The sequence below is a fragment of the Mauremys mutica genome, chromosome 7 (assembly GCF_020497125.1).
Source record: "Mauremys mutica isolate MM-2020 ecotype Southern chromosome 7, ASM2049712v1, whole genome shotgun sequence".
NCBI lineage: Eukaryota > Metazoa > Chordata > Testudines > Geoemydidae > Mauremys > Mauremys mutica.
Genome location: NC_059078.1, coordinates 66650267 through 66665145, shown reverse-complemented (window position 1 = coordinate 66665145; position 14879 = coordinate 66650267). Strand labels below are relative to the sequence as shown.

At 39.7% G+C, this 14879-nt stretch overlaps 1 protein-coding gene across 1 annotated transcript in view; it reads right to left on the bottom strand.

Moving 5' to 3' along the window:
* Positions 1 to 14879, bottom strand: part of LRMDA (leucine rich melanocyte differentiation associated) — a 981216-nt gene that overhangs the window by 80818 nt on the left and 885519 nt on the right. The window lies entirely within an intron of this gene.

Here is a 14879-nt window from a genome sequence, read left to right as displayed (position 1 = left end):
GCAGGCGCAGGGGGACACCCTGACATTAGCCCCCCTCTTCCTTCTCTCCCCCCGCCCACAGCAAGCAGGAGTCTCAGGGAGCAGCTCCAAGGCAGAGGGCAGGAGCAGCAAATGGCAGTGGGGGAGGGACACAGCTGAACTGCAGGCAGCTGCCGCACAGGGAACTTAAGGGAGCGGGGAGCTGATAGGGGGCTGCCGGTACACTCTGGTTCCAAGCTCCCACCAGGTAGCTGCAAGGGGCTGCTCTTCCTGCAAGCAGTAGACAAATCAGGCGGCTGCCAAACGATGTTAGAAGGGAGCATTACACAACTTTAAAAGAGCATGTTCCCTAATTGATCAGCAACGAAACAACGTTAACCAGGACAACTTTAAGTGAGGAGTTACTGTATAAGTACCTTCACAGGGAGAAAATACTGTGCACTAACAGATTCTTTAATCTAGCTAAAGAAATGCACAACAAGAACCAAGGATTGGAAGATTGGAAGTCAAACAAATGTAAATTAGAAATTAGGCACAAATCTGTAATCATGAGGATGATGAATCAAGTACAACAAACTACCAAGGGAAGCAGTAGATTCTCCATTTACTGATGTCTTCAAATCAAGACTGGATGTCTTTCTGGAAGATATGTTTTTGCCAAACACACGTTATGCTTTACTCAGACACAAGGTATTGGGCTCAATCCAGAGGTAAATGGGCAAAATTCAATAGCCTGCAACACACAGAAGGTCAGATTAGATACTGTAAACTAATGGTCTCTTCTGGCCCTAAACTCTATGAATCTATGAGAAACAGTGGAACTATTTTGCTAAACCTTTAAAAAGAAACAAGCTCTAAGACCAAACCCACCTTTGGTCAGAGACTGGGCAAATACCAGTTGGATAGTTGACATTTCAAAAAGTTATAAATGGCTGAAAAATGAGGCTATAAGGGAAACACTTTGGAAGCCTTAGCTAAAGCTGTTGCTATTTGTTCTAGTTATAATTATTCACATGTGAACATGCATACATATATATTAGAGGGGTGCAAAAGTGGAAAATTTTATTCCATTCCCCACACATGCCAACTTTTGAGGTTCAGATAAAATGGAGCTATTATCCAACACTCTGGTTCTCAGCTTGCAAAACCAAAGAATGACCTCTGTGACCAATCCTTAATATAGAAAAATATGAAAAACACCATTAACTGAACTGGAAACAAAACTCCAGCCCATTAACTGAATACTTCAAAGAGGTGTGTGTGTGTGTATAATTCCATATATATACACACACACACACACACACACACACACACACACACACACACACACACAAATTGAAATCTAGAGAATGAGCCTGGAAAACGTTGGGTAACGATGAAAACATCTATCCTTTATGAGCTCTCTCTCATTTATCCAGGAAGGAAATCTAGATTTTAAAGAAAATACAGTAAACTGGGCTAGGGCTAACCAGACATATATAGAAATCCCTAAGAAATAGTATTTCTATAGCTCTCTTCTTCAGAGCGGGTTGATTACCAGATAACCACTGCCTATTCCATTTTCTCAAATAAACAGCTTGACAGGCACAAAGTGACAGACATCAATACTAATCTTCCCAGCCTGCCTGTAACTGGACCCCGAGACAAGCCAACCTACACCTGCCTGTCTGCAGGATGTACTTCTGGTTCTTCCCCACAGAAACCACTAACAACACTTATTAGCTGCTTCCTTCGCTGATAAGTGGTTTGTGCTATTTTTTGGTTCCCATTGTTATAGTCATTTCAATGTGGTTCCTGAAGCCTGATACCTCCGTACTTTAGGGGTTCTGCATCTGACAGAAAACAATGATTTGACATGACATTGTGACAGAAAACAGGGAGAAGGGATGGAAATAAAAGAACAAGAGAACAAAACAGCCGCATTTGGCTCTCTATGTGGGGTGTGCCTATCAACACCAATAACTGTTAACTGTGACCCAGGTGTCACATTGATAGAGGAGTCAGATCACTCACGTCAGGGCTCCATTTGACTGGAAGGTATCAATCTTCTTCCCTTATCTAAAAGGACATATACAAATATAATGGGCAATTAGCTCTTGTTTTTGCACAACCCTTTCAAGTTTAAGTAGATTTTAGGGGGATGTAGGGGGGTTATTTCTCACTCTTTTGGTGAGTGCCCTTTGCACTTCACTAATTCCAGACTGACCCTTGTATACACTAGCTTCTTGGAATCTTCTTTCTCCCTTCCCTTCTTTCATAGCATAAAGGCTGCATTCTAAAGCCACACTAGTGACTACAACTAGATTTTTTTGTTAACTTTGGGGCTGACTTTACTGCCTTATGATTTCTTTAGAGTGCTTAATTAAAGCGATTTAAAAATCGTACTTCTCTGACCTTTTTTATCCTACTATATTTACAAGCATCACCTAATAATAATGGGCCAGATCTTTACACTCCTTACTCAGGCAAACTCCCTCTAAAACCAACAGTCCCATTGTTATTTTATATCAAACAGAGAAGCCGTGGTTAGGGCATCTGAGTAGGGTTCCGGAGACTTCAGGGTTCAGGGATTCTATACCCGGCTTCGCCACTGACCTGCTGTGTGATACAGATCATGTGCTTCACCTTTCCTATGCCTCTGTTTCCCTCCCCACATTGTCTGTTCTGTCTATTTAGATAGGAAGCTCCTTGGGGTTAGGCCCATCTCTCACTGTGTCTTTGTATAGTGTCTAGCACAACAAAGCCCTGATCTCAGATGGAATCACTAGGCAGTACTGTAATTATCATAATAATGATAATACATTTCCACTTTAAACAAGCTTGAGTTTGCCCCTTTAAATTTTGTGCCACATAGAAAAACTGCCTTTTAGTGGAGAAGAGGAGCGAACACAGCACAGCAGAATTTGATCTCCTACACTCTAAATATACAGGTCTCCCTCTCTTTTTTCCATTGCATGTCCTGATATAATCATTTTTATCAGAGTCTGTCTTGAAAGGATGCAGTGGTTAATTTTATGTTATAAATTATCACCTTCATATGTATGGCCCAAAATGATATGATAAGCTTTTTCTCCTTCAAGGCTGTTATATCTCAGTCAATTACTTTACCATGAAGATTTAGAGACTCCTGAAGCCAGTTCTTCACAAAAGATGTTCTTTTATTAGGATTTTCCACTCACTAAATGGACTATAGAGCTTCTTTACATGCTACTCACCCAAAACCTTCAACTATATTTCACTACACAGAGTAACCCAAACAGTGTTTGGGATTGTTTTTCGTTTAGTTTTTTATAAACTAAAAGCTCACTGTATAGGTAAATCACCAGGAATTATTAACTAAACAATCAAATAAATAATTTGCTTTAGAATATATTGCAAACACTTCCAGTGTTATGTGCAAAAAATGGGGAAAAAAGCTCAGAGAAAGAAATATGCGTTTCAAACATAATTTTTAAGCTGTTTAAATATGAAACAAAATTATGTCAAGCTACAAGTTTCCAGCTGTTATGATATCATAAGACAAATTTGGAATTACAAAACAGCTTGGTGAAGGAAAAAAACTGCTTTTACAAAGTATGGAAATGTAAATGTTTCAAGTATTGCAACTGTCCAAACAAATTAGCACAAGTAAAAACAGTTGAGTTCAGTGTGGTCTGTTTTTATTCTAGCTTCAGAACACTTATAACTGTTTAAGAAATTAGATAAAATGTGGTTTAAAGCTTAGTAGGATATATCTAATATTCAACTGATGCAATAAAAATATACAGTGGTATTGGTGCCTATCATTTTTCTTGTACTTTATTAATTGAAATAATAATTTATTTCATTAATTAAAACTGAACCTAGGTAGCTCACTCTGAAAGCTTAGCATGCATTCTTTTTTAAAAAAATTCTCAAGCAAGGCTAAAATGAAAAAGGAGTTTTTTTCCTCAGTGACTTTGAAAAGAATAGAGTGGTGATTAACAGCAATATTTTTTTTAATGAAACACAACCTTTCATCCCTGTCATTTTCTGACCATCCTTGCTTGTACGCCGCTCCCTGACAAGTAGAATAATAACGGTCATACATCACTGCCCTGAAAGTCCAATCATCTAAATCTTCACTCTCTACAGCCTCTGAGACTCAATTACTTTATTGACATGCAATCTTCATAAGGAGAGAAATATTGTGCATGTAAGGTCACTTGGTTATGAAGACATATTATCATATTATCTGCATGAGGGTTGCAGGGCTAAGACCTGACAGAGCTAATTATAATGCTACATGATAGAGAGCTCAGTACACATTATTTGCTTGGCTGAAACTAAAGGTGAGGTAAGACCATGACATCATGGTTTCACAAGAAAATAATGTGCCTTCCCTTCGAGGTTATAACTTTAATGTCTAATGTTTTATATCCATTATATTCATACTCTATACATAGGCAGATAGGCAATGAAAGGTTCTTTAATCTACTGAGTTCACAATGGGTAATATTTGGTCTCTGTGTCTGCAAATTAAGGGTTCACCCACCGAAGCAAATCCACAGCTAAAGATGATCCAAGGAAAGCAGGCAAAACTAGGGATGGTCAAATCAGTTTGCAGAAAGCAATTAATGCTCTGTCTTTTCCCCACCATCATCAAGGCAGACCAACCCAATCAACACACACAGCCCCTTGTCACCTTAAAGACTAACCGATTTATTTGGGCATAAGCTTTCGTGGGTAAAAACTCACTTCTTCAGATGCATGCAAGTGGGTTTTTTTACCCACGAAAGCTTATGCCCAAATAAATCGGTTAGTCTTTAAGGTGACACTGGACTCATTGTTTTTGTGGACACGGACTAACACAGCTGCCCCCTGATACCTGACAGCCCCTTGTGCATGCCTCAGTATTTATGGTCCTTTAGTGACTTGCTGACGAACACTGTAACACTCCAAGCCTTTCATGGTACAGAACTAGCTCACCTTGCTTTACTCTGAAGCACATTCTCTTCCCGTGTTATACTTTACTGCTCCACATCAGACTCAATCCTCCACTGTAATTGGCACATGGGCTGAGTAGCATGAATGCAGCTCTTAGCCATGCGTTGGTCAGTAGCCGCTCCCCGCCTGTTTGCCTCCCTTCATAACTTTTTGTCATTTTATTATTTTTAGCCAAAAAATAGACCTACAGGGTCATTGCACCCTAAGCCTGGGCTTTCTGCACCTCTTGGTTAATACAGCCTAAGCCTCAGCCTAAAGTGTCACCTAAAATTGAGCCTTTCTTGAGGTTTGGAAATGCTTGCATAATTAAAAAACAATCTATTATTCATTGTTGTTCACCTTTACCCATCCAGCTTTTGAATCAGAGCAGAAATGCTAAAATACCCTGAGTTAGCCTGTCTTTGCATTACCAGCTGCAATTGGAAGTAGATATACTAGAAATATATTTGGACGAATGTACGAGGTGAAAGTTCCAGTCAAATCTTTTAAACTCAAGATGTTTGTGGCAAGTATGGATGGGTGGCTTTGCAAACCCAAAGTGAACTGCACAAATTTCTTTATTTTAATACAGTGGTGACCAATCTGAGCCTGAGAAGGAGCCAGAATTTACCAATGTACATTGCCAAAGAGCCACAGTAATACATCAGCAGCCTACCATCAGCTCTCCTCTCCCTTCCCCTCCCACTCCCAGTGCCTCACCGATCAGCACCTCCCACTCCCTCCTCACACCTCCCAATCAGCTGTTTTGTGGCATGCAGGAGGATCTCGGGGGGGAGAGGGAGGAGGGAGGGCACAGCAGGCTCAGGGGAGGGGGCAGGAAGGGGTGGAGTGGGGACAGGGCCTGTGGCAGAGCCAGGGGTTGAGCAGCGAGCACCCCCCCCCAGCACATTGGAAAGTTGGCACCTGTAACTCCAGCCCTGGAGTCAGTGCCTATTCAAGGAGCCGCATATTAACTTCTGAAGAGCCGCCTGTGGCTCCGGAGCCACAGGTTGGCCACCCCATTTTAATATGATGATGGGCTCATTCCTGCTCTGAAATTTGACAACATGCATCATATGACTATGTATGTTATAAAATTTTCCCTTGTGCATTTGGGATGAAAATTTCAAAATAGTGGTTTCAAAACTATACCTATTTTCTTGTGCCTGCAAAATGAATTCTGGTCAAATCAGGTTATTCAAATGTCTAAGTACCTGAGCACAGGTGCAAATTAGATAAACAGAGGAGTAAGTGCATTACTTTTCATTATGTCAATGCAAAACCTGTGCCCACAAGAGAGAAGCTGAACTTCTATCCTTTTTGACAATTGATCCGGAATTATGCAGGCACGTGTGCTAGTCAATTATTTAAGGGTAGATTAACGCTCTGTGAATGAGCCTGTGAAAGAATGGGTGTAAGAGAATAAATTAATATATTTCTTTCACTTGCATGAGTTAAACAGTATCAGTTCTTAAAAGATACTTAAAAAATCACAACAAAATATAAGACCTGTTGAATTCTCCTCTATATCCAGAGATCTGAAAAGCAATTAAAATGCAGTCTCCATGCACAGTAGTAGTACCCTTTGTCAGGGTTCTGGCTTGTCGATTTTACCGGGTGCCGGTCAAGTAGCAATTCTCTTGCTACTCTTTTGAACTACTAACACAACACAGAGCTGATCATTCTTTGATGCTTGTCTTTCCATTTGCTCCCTCAGCAAGGGATAGAAGCAACAAAAGGAAAGCAGAGTGGAAGGGGTAGTGTAAGCAATTGTGGTGATTGTAAGGCAAAAGTAATCTCACAGGTCTTGCCATATTAGTTTACATGCAAACAAGTAAAAATTAATGGTATAATAAAAGAGCTACATTATTTCTCTCTCTATAGAGATTTTTGTGTGCATCTCTGAGTCAGATTTTGTTTCGTTCCATTTTATGGCCTTGATGTCTAGGTGCCAGATTGACAGAAGTTCATTATTCACAAAAAAGGTACAGTTCAGGCAACAATCACGCAGGTTTTCCAATCCAACCCACAATTATATCCCAATCCCAACTTGGTGGGGCCAGCCCAAGAGGTTAAAAAACAGATCAGTTTCTGTGGTCATTGAGTTCTGAAGTCATAGCTGTTTTTGCAGACCAGTAACCAACTCTATTGACTGAGTAATGCAGCACTTAACTAAAAGATGCTACAATCTCCATGCTGACATGCAAAATACACATGGCTATACTGTATATATGAAACCCTTAACTGCCTGCCTACATTCCAGCTAGAGAAACACATATAAACTACTGTATTTTAGCCATCAATACCCCCTACTATCAGCCTTGGCAAATAACAGAACATGGAAAAACAACAAATACCACAATCCCACCACTTGACAGTTACTTTAAATGTAACATCTGCACAGATTGTGGAATCTAAACCTCAGGATTACTTTTGTTCTTCTGTACTTTATGCATTTTGTTTTGAAAAGTCGTTGGAAAACAGAACATTATATTAGAAACACACATCCCACTGTATTATAGAGAATGTCATATCTCAAAGAATAATTACTATATAATGAAAATTCAATAATTTATATTAAAAAGCTCCACATTCAAATATGTTGAGTCAAGCAAGCCCATTTTTTAATTAGTTAATACTGACAAGATTTATTCTTTGCTGGCAATTTGTTCCTAAGATATGTGCATATGACAGTGTTTTCCGTCAGCTGTCTTTATAATGCACATGGCAACTATTATTATTTAGGAGAGAGTCCACTTTCATATGAAACTATTTAGCATTTTTCCACTGTGATCCACCAAATTTTTTTCTTAACTCAAACCCTTTCTACGAAGTTAAAAGGTGTCTCCCTTTGTATAGCATTAAAACATTGGTAGGGATTGTATATGTCCGCTTTGTGCCCTTCTTGTGCATCTGTCTTCTTGATTCAGCTTTGTGTGAATGCAACACAACGCTGACTACTAGCAGTCATTTCAAGAAGGCCTCATCATATGACCAAACTGGTTCTAACAGCCCATTTCTCATTCTAACATTGACTATCCCTTAACTGTAACCCCACGTTCCCTTGTGTCCAAGAAGAGACTATGGTTAACTCACAGAATGTGTCCCCTTTAAGGCCCCCCCAGAGCTGTAACCAGAGAACCCCAGCAGTGTTGGCAGAAACAAATCAGTAGCAGTGCACAATTTCAAGAGCATGAAGCAGTCTTGGAGCTCTGCCAATAAAACATGATGGATCTTGCTCTGTTGTGTATGCCTGAGCTTACTTCCTGCAAGACAGTAGAAGAAACAGCCTGGTGGTATACCTGGGTTGGATTCTGAGACCAATTCTGTAGCTGTCAGGGGTGATCTAGAGGTAGGAGAGGAGAAGTATTTTGCATCACCTTTGTGATCTAGTAGCCAGTTTAGCAGTGGTACTTATGGGTCCCAAACAGACTCCTGTCCATTCATCTTAACAGGAAGAATGGAATTAGAACACAAGGCCTTGAGCATCAATACGTTAAATAGGGAAAATAGGGGGATTCTAAGGATTTCCATGAGAGTTATCATAGATATCCCCCTCCCCTAGAGGTAAAACAAACTTCACACACAATGTGATACACGTGTATGAGCGGATCCTTTCCCCCGACCACTAAATCTTTGAATTTTATTCAGATCTGATCTTAAACTTATACCATATGTTAAACACTAACACAAAAACTAATAGAGCTGGAAATGGAATGTTGTATGTGTTTGTTCCATATTTACAAGTAATTTCTATTCTGGTTTTAGGAACCTGGCCTAGTGGTCAGAGCAGGAATCAGATTTACTGCGCAGAGTAGGCATCCAGATCAGGAAATGGAGTCGAGGGACAGAATCAAAATCAGCTGCCAATTACCAGAGCCAGAATCAGAGCCAGGATTCAGAGCTGAGGGTCAGAACTGTGGTCAGATACCAAATGCCAGAGCCACAGGTCAAGCCAGAATTGAAGTCAGAGTAGTGGGTCAGAGCCAGGACTAATAACCAAATGGTTGAAAGTAAGATGCAAGGGCAGGCACAGGGTAGTAGGAGCACAGTGGGAATGAGGAACAAAGGCAGGGGCGAGGCAGAAGCCAGGTGCAGAGCAGGAATCAGGATCAGAATGCAAGAAGATGGCACAAGCAGAATCCAATGCAGCAACAACAGGAATCACCTAGTTGCTCAGACAACTTCCTTTGCCTCTTTTTGGCTTAAATAGCACGATTGGACCAATCAGTGGAGCCAGGCAATCTTCCAATCAGGACTCCTGTGGGTGGTGCCTTGGCTGAGGCTGTAGTTCTGCTAGCTCCTTGACCCACCAGATTTCAGGAGACATCAGGTACTGGACAGGATGTGATGACTGTCAAGGAACTCACAGATTTCTTTATTCATTGATAATGTCACAAGGGTGCCCAGAACTCTACTGTATGAACACTAAAATATATAGTGCTCTAGAGCAAACCATTGTACAGATAATGTTTTTAAATCACTAAGCAGGTTAAGATAGTGATGTGACAGCTGGTTATAGTGTATGCAGGCCTGCACTAAAGCACACGCATCCACACAGATCTCTCTCTTTGCCCTGGGCAACAGCAGGTGGAAGCTGTCCTAACCAAGACCCCAATCCTGCAGCCTTTTCTGTATGGGCAGGCCCTTCCACCCACGTGAAGTTCTATTGCCTACCACAGGGATGTGCCTGCATGGAACATGTTGCAGGATCAGGGCCTATATATTTAAATAATTACAACCATGCTGCTTTATTTAGATTTTGGCACAATCAAAATATTCCAAACACTGATGAGTTCATAGACTTCTTTACAATATTGGGAGTACCAGGAACCTTTGGGTGGGCAGGGTGGAGTTTGTATTCCCTTAAACAGATTCAATTTTTTTTGCCCAAATGAAATGCACCTGGTTATGCCATTCAGAAACTATAGTCTGACAGACATAATGCCATCCATCTGTTAAAATGGTTTATTGTCTGCTTATCTTTTAAAATATGTCTATATCTTGCTAACTCCATCCGCAGAGCTCAGTTACTGAAACAATCCCCTCTGAAGCTGGGTTGCATACGCAGTTCCATATTTTTGTATTTAAGTATGGGATAGCCTGCAGAGTGCTTTTTAAAACAAACATTCAATATATGCATCTGCACTGGCATGGAGGTGGAACAGAATTGCATGGAAAATGATTGCAGCTTCATAAAGGAATATGTTGAGACCATCCCTCTCCCCCCGACCCCGCAAACATGTCAAAAAAATGACATGTTTGTAGATTTGTTGATGAAAACATGTTTTGTTGAGGGTAGAATCCAGGAACAATAAGCAGATGGTGAAGTGATAGAGATCTGGGGAAACGATTCTAGAATAGCATGGCAATAACTGGCAGACTGGCAGCTAGTCAGTTGATGAGAAACCAGTCAGGGAGTGAGCCATTAAACCAGGATGTAAGGGGCAAAACCTCTCCTGAGACAGCTGCAAAACACTGCATATAAAGTGAGCTCTTTATTTAAACTTTCCCATGTCCTGCCAGCCCCTTGGAACTGAGAGAGAACTAACATAGCACAGAAGTTAGCATGAATACAGAGACAACAAAGTCAGTAAAAGTTAGCAACAGCACAGAAACCAAGATGCAGAATGTGAACAGGAGGGCTACACATGTAATTTCTTAAGTGACTACACAAATACTTTATTATAAAAATATAAAGGAAAAGGTCACCCCTTGGGCATCAAAGACATTTATCAAGGAAATGGAACAAGAACTAAGGGGAAACAAATGTTAATGTCATGCCCAAAACTATGAAATATATTTTATTGCCAAAGTTACTTTGAAACTAACAAGGCCAGGCACATGGTATCAGCTCACTATATTTCAGAGCTATGGAACATAAGGCACCTAATTCAAGTTACAGAATGCAAGAGGCATGTGTTTAGGTGTCTCCCACCTAGCTGTAATGCAAGTGGACAACATGACACTGGTGATATCACCCCACAAAAGAGATGGAGCTGAGATGGTCTCCAGAAAATTGGCACAGGCTAATAAAATGAATGACAATGAGCAGCAGTAACCAAAGGGGAAAAAAACCCAAGAACCCCACATTGGGTGTGGAACCCAGTCTTGTAGACAGAGAACCAAAACCAAGGGGATGAGATGGAAGAGAAAGACTAATTTTAAAAGTGCAGGTGGACAGGTGTATTTTGCTATATACAAGGCCTTGAGACAAGTAGAAAAGGTCTATAAGGCTTTATAGAAAGAGAGAGGCTTTTTTAGTGTGGGAAATATGGATAACAAAGGCATTTCACCATGTTCTTCTGGCAGCATGAAAAACTTCTGGAAGTAAGGGTGAGAAGAAATGTCAAAAAGTGGGCAAGAAAATGATGGCAAAATGTATCATTGATACAGGTTAGAATGCATTAGCTTACATAAAATGTTGTAATTTAACAAGTAATAGAAAAAAATTAAGGATTTCCAGTTTGACCAAGCATGCAAAGCACAATATGCAAGAACACTTAGCTCTGAAAAGAATGAGTATGCAGGTAATACCTGGCACCTTTTTAATATTAATTTCTTTTTAAGGAAAATATATGTTCCTCACCTACCCTTTCATACAATAAACAGCTGTTTACCTGTGACACACTATATGACATCTGATATTAGCAAAACTCAACAGCTGATGTATGGAGGACTCTGTCATGACACAGTGCAGACGAATGCCCTGTTTTCTGACAACCTGCCCTGAGGTAGGCACTCTCAGTTGTGAGCCACTCCAGATGGTGTGACACCTGGTTTTGTTGAAAACCCAATTTTTTATTGAAAACAGTTTTGATCCAAAATGTTCAAGGAGCCTTCATCTAGAAGTTGCCCATCCAATTCAAATATTCTTAAGATTGCCAGCATCCAAAAAGAACAATGATCAAGACCAAGAGCCCCCTGCTCGTTCTTCCTCCAATCAACCACCTGTTAAAGGACTAACAACTACACTAAACAAATTGACATGATGTCTTAGTTACCTTATGAACCTAAAGCATTCTACCTAAACAAAGCATAACAAGTACAGTATAAATCCATGAATGTATTTGCTCCAGACTCCAACTGATCTTAAGTAATAGCTTAAGTAAATAAATCTAACTGCACGATACATTAATAATAGTAATAATAAAATAAGCCATGGCACTTTAGCTTTCCCCCATTTGTACAGTTAGGGACTGATTCTGCTCACCACTGGGGTCAATGGCAAAACTCCTATTGACTTCAATGGCAATAAGATTCAGCCCTGAAATGCATTTGCAAGAAGAAAATGTAAGCTTCCTGCTATGATGCTTATTTCCAATAGTTTTACCAGTTCAAATTTCTGGAACCCTTCTGGAAATAACTCCTTGCCTCTGACCCATTTCCCAATTCAGTTAGCTAGATATATTGTTAAAAAGAGGAAAAAGCCGCCATAAGAAATAAATAACAAATATAAGCATTGCTTTCGTGACCTGTATTCCATTAAGAATTTCAGCAGCAAGTATCGCCAACCTTTCAGGATCTGGAGTCTAACCATCTCTCTTGACATGGCTTCAGGGGCCATGTGCATATTTCATCCGATTGCCATGTACAAACCAGTCAGGAGCGGTAATAAAGTTCAAGTAAGGTTGTAGCAGAAGGAAGCTGTTCTTAGAAATATATCACAAAGGATATAAAGGAAAATATTGGGAACAAAACTGGTAAAACTGTAGTTGCCAAAATCTAGAGACATGGATTGCTCACAAGGGAGACTACAATACTGTGGATTAGACTGTGCTTCAGGTGCACATGGAATACATTTGTTATCCATGTCCTAGGCTGACCAAAACAGATCCAATGACAAGTCAAAACAGAAGTAAAGACTAGAGCAACAAAAATATGCATAATGCTGTAAGATGGTCTGATGTTCACCTACTTAACAGATATTTCCTATACAAATTTAAGTCCTTGAATGAAAAGCTACCACAAAACCTTAGGCATACATTCACATATAAATGAATACACACACACACACTTCGATAGCATTTTGGAATAAGCATACTATAAACCAGGCTTCTTAAACGTTTACCCTCTCCTCTGCCTTCAGATAAAGACTATTTAAAAATATAAATAGAATTTCATTCCCTTTCAGCACGTCAAATTAACGTAAGCAAATATAGAGAGTTATGCATCTCCATCTTCTCTGAAATGGCATCAATATTTCCTTAACCCTCAGAGTCAGCAGTTTCCCAACGTGATCCAAATTTTAAATAAATAACATATGCGAATGTAAACTAACTCTACCAGCTGAATTTTATTTATTTTTTTGTTTTGTAATTTATTGAGTTTCATCATTAATCAGATGGGTTTTTATAAGGAAGATAAAAGGAAAAATCTGAGGCTTTTTGGATGTTCTGATCACCTTCTTAAATTACCAATTTTGCAAAGGCAGAAAAAATTTTAAGTGCTAGGGTTAACCACATAATTACATATCATTTCATTTCTCCCCCTTGGTTAAAATCAAGCCATTATTAGGTAAAGTAACAGTATTTTGCCATTAGCTGTTAGGTCTGACCTCTGCAATTCACTCATCTGAATCTTCTTGAAGTGACATTGCTTGTCAAAACTCATCAGCTAATCAAGTTCTTAAACTAAAGTGGGTTGTCCTTTCAAATTAAAATAATACCTTATTGTAACCCATCTGAATGCAAGAGGACAAAGGGCTCACTAGTATCTGGTAGTAAGTTTCAGCTGGCCTAACCAGTTCAGTGTACCCCAAGTCATTAATGTCATAAACTGTATCTGATGTGTGTCAAATAAAGTATCATTGGAAACTGATAACACTGAACTCGAATTAATATGCAAATTAGATACAATTAACTTAGGTTTAAACAGAGACTGGGAATGGTTGGGTCATTACACTAATTTAATCTATTTCCCTATGTTAAGTTCTTCTCACACCTTCTATGGGTCATCTCAATTATCACTTCAAAGTTTTTTTTCCTCCTGCTGATGATAGCTCATCTCAATTGGACTCTTCCAGTTGGTATGCATACTTCCACCTTTTCATGTTCTCTGTATGTATAAATATCTCCTGTCTGTGTGTTCCATTCTATGCATCCGAAGAAGTGAGCTGTAGCCCACGAAAGCTTATGCTGAAATAAATTTGTTAGTCTCTAAGGTGCCACAAGTACTCCTGTTCCTTTTGCGGATACAGACTAACATGGCTGCTACTCTGAAACCTGATAACACACTGATCATTAATATTCTTGCATGTTGGATGTATAGTAAATGCTCAACAGACCATACAAATATGAAGGATCTGTGGCACTAAAACGTGTTTACCAGACAAGTCTGGGGAGTGGCTAACAGGTTTCTTCCAAATAAAGGACAAGCCGACGCCTCCAGCCAGCTTCATCAGTGTCAAGTGGCAATCACATGGAAAGTGGACATTCATTTACACTGCAAAGGGCAGGAACAGATCAATTTAAATTTTAGCAAACACCAGCAGGGGAGGAAACCAGCATGGAACTTCCTTCATCACCAGTCTCCATGTTGCCCTCCTCACAGCTTGAATGAACTGTATTTTGTGGTATAACCATCAAAAGACTCCATTTCAAAGGTTCACTTGACTATAAAAGAAAGGGGCAAAGAACCCCAATTGTCTTTCACCTAAGACCACTAAGGAACACTTTGGATTTTGTGGGAGATCCTCACCAGGGGTGGTCAGCCATCTTTCTGGAAGGTAGGGTGATAACAAAACTACAGTGTTGGATCAATGTAAAATTCTAAATCTGAGTCTTCAGAAAGTGTTTTTCACTTTTATATGTTTGTAACTATTCCTATATCTAGCCTTTATACTTGAACTCACTTTAAATCCTATCTCCTTTCGTTAATAAACTTGTTTTACTTTTAATCTAAACCAACCCAGTGCTTTTTTTTAATTGAAGTGATTGTTAACTCCACTGAAAGCA